The sequence below is a fragment of the Podarcis liolepis genome, assembly GCF_965112155.1.
Source record: "Podarcis liolepis genome assembly, chromosome: 11".
In the NCBI taxonomy this organism is placed as follows: domain Eukaryota; kingdom Metazoa; phylum Chordata; class Lepidosauria; order Squamata; family Lacertidae; genus Podarcis; species Podarcis liolepis.
The window spans coordinates 63314810-63325387 of NC_139565.1; positions in this window are offsets into that span (position 1 = coordinate 63314810).

The window sequence follows — 10578 nt, forward strand, 5'->3', positions numbered from 1 at the left end:
CTCTCCTTTCCTGCACCTGCCCCCTCGCAGCTCAGGGTTTTCCAGGAACACCCCCAGTTTCCCCCTCTACGGTTTTCACTGCTCTGCTGCTAGGACACCAGAGTTCCTGGAACCCCTACAATAATCTCTTTTAGCAAACCGTGTCTCCAATTTAAAGCAATTTTTATTGCAGCAGACAAAAGGCCCTCTTGTATTGACACAAACTCCGGCTTCCATCATCTCCTGTAAGCTCTTCTGACAGGCTAAACTAGAAACTTCTGGCATTAGGTCAGACTCAAGACAGCCAAGTCAGGGGTCATGTATCCTATGAATCAATGACAATATCTATCTATCTATATATCTGCTGTTCCACATTCTCCAGCTGTCTCATCCAGGGCTGTTTTACTTTAGAACTAAGCTCTTGGCTGCAGTGACACCAAGGCTTCAATGTCACCCATTGCCTTCACCCCCAACTTGCCCCCTTTCCAGCTGATTTCCTTTGGCTAGGACTCCGATTGCCAGCTGAACAGAACCCCAAGGTCTGTTTGTTGCTGTGTCTTTCACAGCAGAAGTCCCCATGGACAGCTTTGAAGCAACACCTATTAATGTTGGTATGTTATGAATCATGGAACTACAGAGATGGAAGGGACCCCAAGGGTAATTGGGGTCCAAATGCTTGCAATGCAGGAAAGAATCCCTCACAGATGGCCCCCAACCTCTGTTTAAAATCCTCTAAGGAAGGAGGGTCCCCCACCATCTCCACAGCCGTAAGAATATAAGCCAGGGGTAGGTAACCTAAGGCCCTGCGGCCGGATGCAGCCCAATCGCCTTCTCTCTCTCTCTCTTTTTTTTTTTTTAAAAATAGTTTTTTTAAACATATAATTTTCAACAATAATTAAACATACTTTTATATCTTATACAATTTTTTTTACTTCCATCAATCACATCTGAAATTTTCCCAATCTATTCACTCAATTTTTCTTACTTTCACTATTACATTCAAATCTCATAACTAATATCTCTATTCTTTCTCTACTTTGCAATTTTTCATATATTCCTCCTTACAAAACTTCATGTAGTCCTACTAGCATAATTTGTTGATTACAGTTGCTCCTCAAATAGTTCGTATACTTCTTCCAATCTTCTGTGAATCTCTGGTCCCGCAGGTTTTGAATCCTTCCTGTCATTTTATCTAATTCTGCGTAGTCCATTAATTTCGTCTGCCATTCTTCTTTCGTCGGGATTCCTTCTTGATTCCATTTCTGGGCTAACAATACTCTTGCTGCTGTTGTTTGGCTCAATCACCTTCTAAATCTGGCCCGCGGATGATCTGGGAATCAGCGTGTTTTTACATGAGTAGAATGAGTCCTTTGATTTAAAATGCATCTCTGGGTTATTTGTGGGGCATAGGAATTTGTTCTCTCCCCCCCCCCCAAATATAGTCCGGCCCCCCACATGCTCTGAGGGACGGTGGACCGGCCCATGGCTGAAAAAGCTTGCTGACCCCTGATATAAGCAGAGACAGCTGAATCAGGTCAGTGGTCCGCCAACATTCTCTTCTTGCAATAGCCAACCAGATGCCTCTTGTAGCTGTGGGAATGCTGAGGATATTAGGAGAGGATAGTGAGATTGTAGCAGAGCACATTCCCTTGCACATTGCTGGAAGCTAGTTGATGGATTCGTTAGAACCATGTAAGTTGAGTGATCCAGTCTGGCTTGTGCAGATTGGATTGTTCCTGGCAAATCCCCTTTAAAGGTAAAGGTAAAGGGACCCCTGACCGTTAGGTCCAGTCATGGCCGACTCTGGGGTTGCGGCGCTCATCTTGCTTTACTGGCCGAGGGAGCCAGCGTACAGGTTCTGGGTCATGTGGCCAGCAGGACCAAGCCGCTTCTGGCGAACCAGAGCAGCGCACGGAAATGCCGTTTACCTTCCCGCCGGAGCGGTACCTATTTATCTACTTGCACTTTGACGTGTTTTTGAACTGCTAGGTTGGCAGGAGCAGGGACCGAGCAATGGGAGCTCATCCCGTCGCGGGGATTCAAACCACCGGCCTTCTGCTCGGCAAGTCCTAGGCTCTGTGGTTTAACCCACAGCGCCACCCGCGTCCCAAAATCCCCTTTAGTTCTCTCTTAAAAACAATAATGACACAACAGCCTTCTTTTAAAAGTTCACAGTATGATCCTGAAGGCAGGCTTTAGCCTGTAGTTAACAGTTGCAGAGAAAAGTGTGGCTTCATTCTCTGTGAGGGATGAGCCCATGTGCTGCTGGCTGAGAGCCGGCAGACAGCAAAAGGCATCAAGAGAGTCAAGAAGAGTGAGAGGAAGATGGCTGCGTGACTAGGGTCTGCCAGGGTCACGCCCATCTACCTGGTCACAAGCAGGAGGAAGATGCTCCAGACCAGGTGTGACAGGAAGTCCTCCTGGCTGGAGCAACATTCCCCTGCGTGTCCACTCTGGGCAAACAGGAAATGTTGCATTTGACTGCTTCATTGATGTTACATCCCACAGTCGCAAACCCACAAGCAGGATCCGGGTACAAGAGTACTCTCCCCACCTGTGTTTTCCAGCAACTGGTGTTCAGAAGCACTGCTGCCTCTGACCAAGGAAGACAAAGCCCATCCATTTGGGCTAGTAGCCATTCATAGTCCTTTTCTCCATGAATTTGTCTAATTCTATTTTAAAGCCGTTGAGGTTGGTGGTCATCACAGCCTCCTGTATTAAGCTTCTGTCAAGGGTGTAGGTGTACAGTAACCAGCCTCATATCACCAACGTGCACAAGTCTAATTAATGCATGAAGGGGTTAAGACCATAGAATAAGCTGTCCTGCCAGGTTTAGTTCACCTTGAGAGGAACTAGGCAATGAAGGCCTTTCTTCCCCTCAAGCTACTTGAGAAGCTCAGCATGCAAAGAGTTCTGAGCTGGTTGCTCCAGGCTCAGACCACATGACTCTTACAAGCCATTATTGTGTTCCTGTAACAATAATTTAGGAACTTTCACCGCTGTAACTAAGTCAGGTTTTACTGCCTGTGCAACACTTTCTGAATGCTGTATGGAAAAGCACATGAATCTGACCTTTGGAGACTATGTAAGTAAACCATTTTAAACTTACCAAATGTGTGGTCTTTTTCTATGCTAGAGGAAGAGGGAAACTTTGGGAGGAAGTCACAAGGACATATTTTAAAGGTCAAACAGCCTCTCCTTCCATGCTTAACTTCACTGCATGTAGGAACAGGGGCTCCTAAAATTGACAAATTTGGTGATGGGAGATGGGTAGGGACCTTGCCCACTGATTTTCACTACCTATCCAATCTGCTCCACAAATGACACTGGGGCAGAAAGGCTCAGGAATCAAAAGACAAACTCGCAAAACCATGTTTTCTTCCTATAGCCACAAACAGCATTTCCCTGAAGGAGATATGTGCCTTTGTTTGAAGTGAACCAAAGAGTCTTCATGAGGTATGGTGCCATGCCTCGCCAGAGACTTGAAAAACAAAACAAAACAAAATCCCACCGCTCATTGAGATGGCTGCTCTTCTTGCTGCAAGCATTTTCTGGTCCATTTCTAATGTTTGAGAAAATGAAAGAAGGAGGAAAGAATAGAGATAAGGCCGTGCTAGAAAACAGTCCAACTTGCTTCATATCTCGTGTTCTTCAAGGCCCAAAGGCAAAAACCTCTCACTGAACTTCTAGTGCGGAATAAGCCTCCCTCTGCCCCTCAACATCACTTTCTTAGCGAACCCCTGGAGAAAAATGCAATTACTGGCCAGAAAATTGTGTGAGCTTATCAGAGTTAGTTAAAGCTCTCAGTAAATCAATCATTTAATTAACATTTGCAAGAAAAAGATTACAACTATACCCAAAATGAGTCAGAGGCATTTCCCACTGGGGACCCATTTTTCAGAAAGAGATGCTGAGAGTTCACCCTTGTTTTTCCCCTAGAACTGGAGTGTTAATCAACACACACACACACACACACACACACACACACACACACACTCCAATATTTCAAAAGGGAGAATGCAGATAGCGGAGGTATATAGAAACCTTTGTCAACCAGGTACCCTCCAAATGTTTTCGACTACATGATGGGACTGATGGGACTTGTAGTCTGGAGAGCACTGGGTTGGAGAAGATTGCTATAGAGAGGCACTAGAACAATTGAATCGTAGAACTGTAGGGTTAAAAGGGACCCTAAGGGTCATCTAGTCCAGTGCAAAAATCACAGTGAAAGAATCCAGCTTCTCGTGAATCAGAGTCCAGTTTCCAAGGGAGTCAGTTCCACGATCAAGCAGCTCTTACTCTCAGAAAGTTCTTCCTGATGTTTAGTCAGAATCTCCTTCCATGCCACTTGAATCCATTGGATTGGGTCCTACCCTCCAGAGCAGCAGAAAACAAGCTTGCTCCCTCTTCCATGGGCCAACCCTTCAGGTATCTGAAGGTGACATATCTCTTCTCAACCTCCTCTTCTCCAGACTAAACATCCCTAACTCCCTCAACCGTTCCTCATGAAGCTTGGTTTCCAGACCTTTGACCATCTTGGTTGCCCTCATCTGCACATGTTCCAGCTTGTCAACATCTTTCTTAAATTATGATGCCCAGAACTGGACACAGTATTCCAGGTGTGATTTGACCAAGGCAGAAAAGAGTGGTCCGTATAGTTAAAGCTATGTTTTTCCCAGTAGTGATGTATGGAAGTGAGAGCATAAAGGACCATAAAGAAGGCTGATCGCCGAAGAATGGATGCTTTTGAATTTTGGTGCTGGAGGAGACTCTTGAGAGTCCCATGGACTGCAAGAAGACCAAACATATCCATTCTGGAGGAAATCAGCCCCGAGTGCTCACTGGAAGGACACATCCTGAAGCTGAGGCTCCAAGACTTTGGCCACCTCATGAGAAGAGAAGACTCCCTGGAAAAGACCGTGATGTTGGGAAAGATTGAGGGCACAAGGAGAAGGGGACGGCAGAGAACAAGATGGTTGGACAGTGTTCTCGAAGCTACCAGCATGAGTTTGACCAAACTGTGGGAGGCAGTGGAAGACAGGAGGGCCTGGCATGCTCTGGTCCATGGGGTCACGAAGAGTCGGACACGACTAAACGACGACAATTACTTCCTTGATCTGGACACTCGACTTCTGTTGATGCAGCCTAGAATAGCATTACGGTGTTGTTGTTTTTTGCTACTGCATCACACTGTTGACTCATGTTAAGCTTGTGGTCTGCTAAGGCCCCTAAATCCTTTTCACGTGGACTGCTGTACTTTTCACATTGCTGGCTGCCTGCAGTGATGAAATACCTTCCATATGGGAAACTTCTTGCAAAAGGGCTTGTTGCTTTGTTTTTCTGTAGGAGCAGCTGCGAGGCAAAGATACTTTGATATCGTTCCGCTTCCTGCTTCGATAAGCCACTTCTCTGCAGAGCGTCCAGAGTGGTGTCCAGTGCAGTAGAAGAAAACCCACCATCAAACATGAATGGGTAAAAACCAAAGAGCTTCACAGGACAAAGTTGTCATTCTAGTGCGGATTGCAAAGAAGCCTTTACTGCGCAATTGAGTTAAGCAGTAAGTTGTTTTTCCTGAACCACTCCCCCAACTGCTCAACTTCCTTCCTATTGGCCGCCTCCCCCTCTCCAGCCATGATTAAACCAACCACCGTTGTATCATCTGCAAACTTAATGATCTTATTACTGGGGGATTTGGGGGCACAGTCAGGAGAAGACAATGAAATTATCAGTAAGAACAGTCAAAAAACATCCGTTTAAAACACTCAAAAGAAAATGTAAAGTCAGTGATAAACTGAAAACAGATTAAAAGACACACATCAACATTCTGTATATCTGGGTAGAAATCTCTGTATGACTTTCATATCCTGCCTTTCACTCAGATTTCTAAACTTGCTGGCAAGTTGCAACCACCAGCGGAGGCCAGACTTGCCCATCTGTCTTGGTTTTGCTCTCCAAAGAGCTGGAGGGTTGGTTTTTTGTTTGTTTGCTGCCTGCCGCTCTTGGCATCTCTCTGCCAGTGGAGCAGCTTTGGAGAGACAGGAGAACATGCACGGCCCATCAGCCAAGGCGGCCGTGGCCCGCCAGCCCCTGGCGGTGAAGACCGAAATCTGGTCTGCGGCAAAGGAAGGAGCTGAGATTGCAGAATGAGATGGAGTCAGCACCACCCAGGAGGGGTCAGGATGGAGGGCAGCAAGACAGCAACATCCATGCTGAGGCGACAGAGCCATGGCCTAAAATTTGTCTCCTTTAAAGATTTCCTCCCTTTCCCTTCAGTCGCAAGGCAGCTTACACACCTCCAAGAGGAAGCAGCAATATAAGAAAAGAGATTAAAAATGCCGCAGCAATATATAAAACTGCAAGTTAAGTGCACAGACTAAAGCAGCTGTGTTAGAAGTTAGAAATCAAGAGCCTGAGGAAATCGGAAAGGATTTGCCTAGCGCTGCGAAGGCAGCAGAGTTGACACCAGCTTTGAATCCAGCACAGAGCAAGGTCTCTGTATCTCCAGCTTCCAGCCTGCTTCCAGCTCAGCTCTCACATTATTCTGGCTATCGTTCTCCTTTGTTTAGTTGTTTAGTCGTGTCTGACTCTTCGTGACCCCCTGGACAAGAGCATGCCAGGCACTCCTGTCTTCCACTGCCTCCCACAGTTTGGTCAAACTCATGTTAGTAGCATCAAGAACACTGTCCCACCATCTCGTCCTCTGTCGTCCCCTTCTCCTTGTGCCCTCCATCTTTCCCAACATCAGGGTCTTTTCCAGGGAGTCTTCTCTTCTCATGAGGTGGCCAAAGTCTTGGAGCCTCAGCTTCAGGATCTATCCTTCCAGTGAACACTCAGGGCTGATTTCCTTCAGAATGGATCAGTTTGATCTTCTTGCAGTCCATGGGACTCTCAAGAGTCTGCTCCAGCACCAGAATTCAAAAGCATCCATTCTTCGGCGATCAGCCTTCTTTATGGTCCATCTCTCACTTCCATACATCACTTCTGGGAAAACCATAACTTTAACTATACGAACCTTTTTGGCAAGGTGATGTCTCTGCTTTTTAAGATGCTGTCTAGGTTTGCCATTGCCTTTCTCCCAAGGAGCAGGCGTCTTTTAATTTCGTGACTGCTGTCACCATCTGCAGTGATCATGGAGCCCAAGAAAGTAAAATCTCTCAATGCCTCTATTTCCTCCCCTTCCATTTGCCAGGAGGTGATGGGACCAGTGGCCATGATCTTAGGTACAGGTAAAGGGACCCCTGACCATTAGGTCCAGTCGTGGCTGACTATGGGGTTGCGGCGCTCATCTCACTTTATTGGCTGTGGGAGCCGGCGTACAGCTTCCCGGTCATGTGGCCAGCATGACTAAGCCACTTCTGGCGAACCAGAGCAGCACACGAAAATGCCGTTTCCCTTCCCGCCGGAGTGGTACCTATTTATCTACTTGCACTTTGACGTGCTTTCGAACTGCTAGGTGGGCAGGAGCAGGGACCGAGCAACGGGAGCTCACCCCGTCACGGGGAATCGAACCGCCGACCTTCTGATCGGCAAGTCTTGGGCTCTGTGGCTTAACCCACAGTGCCACCTGATTGATCTTACCTAGCAGCTAATGGAGTGGAAGGAAGCCACCGTCTTTGTTCTATTGCACTTTGCAGCTTTTTTAGTGCTTAACTAGTCAGCCAAAGCCATCTCCTAGAGACCATTGGCCATTGGCATTCCATACCATCTGCCCCCACAGATGCAGGATCCCAAGATTCGGAAGGCACTCAGGGCACCAGCCAAACTGAGCCTCCTAACTTGCAACAATAGACATTTTGTGTGTGCAATTTCCCCCGTAATATATGTACTGCATTCTTGCATCTTATTTTCACAGACGTGTGTGCATTTTGATTCACGCTTTTGCCCCGACAGACACATTTTGGGATCACATGTTTTGGTTGGAGAACCAGATATTGTCAAATCTTGAGAAGTGTGAATTTCGGAGGAGAACTGTGTTTCAGTTCATGGATTGTTTCAGGAAGTGCAAATGAGGGAGGTTGGCATTAAAATGCAAACTGAACGGAACATCTCCTCGTCGCAACATGCCCAACCCAGTTTTCGTCTTCTAAAACCAAACACTCATCTCCCAAATGAAAGGAACGAGTTATCTAGTTTCCCAACCAAGAGCAGTATCTCCTTTTCAAACTGTTTTTTTTTTAAGAGGTACAAAGTTCTTTGAAGCCAACAAGTTTGTTTTATTTATTCTATCGATCTGTGTTCCACTTTCTCTTCCTCTGGTATAAACCCCCTAAAGAGCCTTGCAGAGCAAACATCAAAACCACACAACAATGATTAATAAAGGTACAATTCAAAATGCCAGCAGGAATCCGAATGCTAACTCTCTTCCCGTCAGGAAAAAGCATAATTTGCTGAAATGCATATGAGATAAATGAGGACTGATTTTTATTTTTATTGGCATCTGTCTGTCTCGGGAGACAATGGAGGAGTGCACCTTTGAGGGTGACATCAAACCGTTGTAGAGTTATATAATAATAATAATTTATTATAGCACTTATAGCACTTGCAGTGGCTGTAGAGACCGATAAGGGAGAGACATGTTTTGTTGCAGCTGGGGCAGAGGAAGGAGTCCGGTTTTGCTGTTTCAGATGCACCAGGGCGTTTCTTCTCTCTGTGCTCCTCCCAGTCATTATTCCTCTGGTCACTGCTGTGGATACATGACTCAGAAACAAACCCCTTTGTTGCAACAAGAACCAATCACAACAATACAAACACAACATGTGGGCTAAGGATCAGTGCTCACTAGACAGCATGAATCTTATTTACACATTCTGTTGAAAAATATTGGCTGATGAAGACTATTACGAAACAGTAGTATCATTCCGGAGACACTGTCCTTTTGAGGCTTTTGAGACTGTCACGAATTCTCCGCAGCGCTTTAGCAGAAATGCTCAGAGTTCCAGGTTCTTCAGTACAGTGCAGCATATTTATTGTGAGCTATATATATATATATATATATATATATATATATATATATATATATATGCTTTCGTAGATTTTCACGGGTACAGGAATGCAGGTTTTGGTGTCTTCGGGTGTCTTCCCGTGTAAGAGTTGGGGTGTCTAGGCGACGTTTCGACGAGGTCTCACTCGTCATCCTCAGGCTGGTGCTTTCGGCTTCTTGTTACTGGAACAGAGCAGGATCTCAGTGTTTGAGTTCCTATAAGACACGAAAGCTTTAGCAACTAATCCACACCTAATGACCCACCTAAGTGGTACTCAGAATATCACTCAAGAAATCACTCAAGATATCCCTCAAGAAATTAAGGAACAAAAGAAGAAAAGGCACACTAACCTGGGAACTTCCTCTCTGCCCAGAACGTTGGAGGCTATACACCACACCCCCTCAACAGTATTTATAGGAACTCAAACACTGAGATCCTGCTCTGTTCCAGTAACAAGAAGCCGAAAGCACCAGACTGAGGATGACGAGTGAGACCTCGCCGAAACGTCGCCTAGACACCCCAACTCTTACACGGGAAGACACCCGAAGACACCAAAACCTGCATATATATATATACACACACACACACACACACACACAAATATATACAATAATCTGGATGCTATAATACATGAGCAGCTCATACAGTCAAACAGAGTACCTGGCTGCACCTTAAGGCAAATAGGAACACCTTTCTGTCTCTCTCTCTCTGACCACACTCTTCTACACCACCCAATTACTGCTGGATAGGTTTTCCCTTTTAAACCCATGACAGCCAATCAACTGACAGCACATCACTGCTGAGTCTTTCTGACCCAGCACTTCCATAGAAAGCATTGCAGGCTGATTGCATCAGCCAGTTGCATCTGCTAGCAAACTCAAGCCTGCAGACTTACGATCTCACACAGCATTCTGTGAATCCCAACAGAGACGTCATCCGTTGAAACCTTTGAAGGACTATTGTGAGGCTGTTCTTAGACATCTGTTTTGAACACACGGCTTGACGGTCCTCACTACCACTCTGTTATATATATATATATATGAACTTTGATTGGCTTACTCCTATAATTTGAATGATAAAGGTAAAGGGACCCCTGACCATTAGGTCCAGTCGTGACTGACTCTGGGGTTGTGGCACCCATCTCGCTTTATTGGCCGAGGGAGCCGGCGTACAGCTTCCGGGTCATGTGGCCAGCAGGACTAAGCCGCTTCTGGCAAACCAGAGCAGCGCATGGAAACGCCGTTGCTCAGTCCCTGCTCCTGCCAACCTAGCAGTTCAAAAGCACGTCAAAGTGCAAGTAGATAAATAGGTACCACTCTGGCGGGAAGGTAAACGGCATTTCCGTGCGCTGCTCTGGTTCACCAGAAGCGGCTTAGTCATGCTGGCCACATGACCCGGAAGCTGTACGCCGGCTCCCTCGGCCAGTAAAGCGAGATGAACGCCGCAACCCCTGAGTCGGCCACGACTGGACCTAATGGTCAGGGGTCCCTTTACCTTTTTACCTTGGTACAGAGCTGCTTCCTGTTGCTCAGCGATACTGGACTAAGTGGTCTGCTAATGATCCCGCAAGACATTTCTTGATCTTAAGATCACAGTGTCTTTTCTCCCAGGTGGAAGC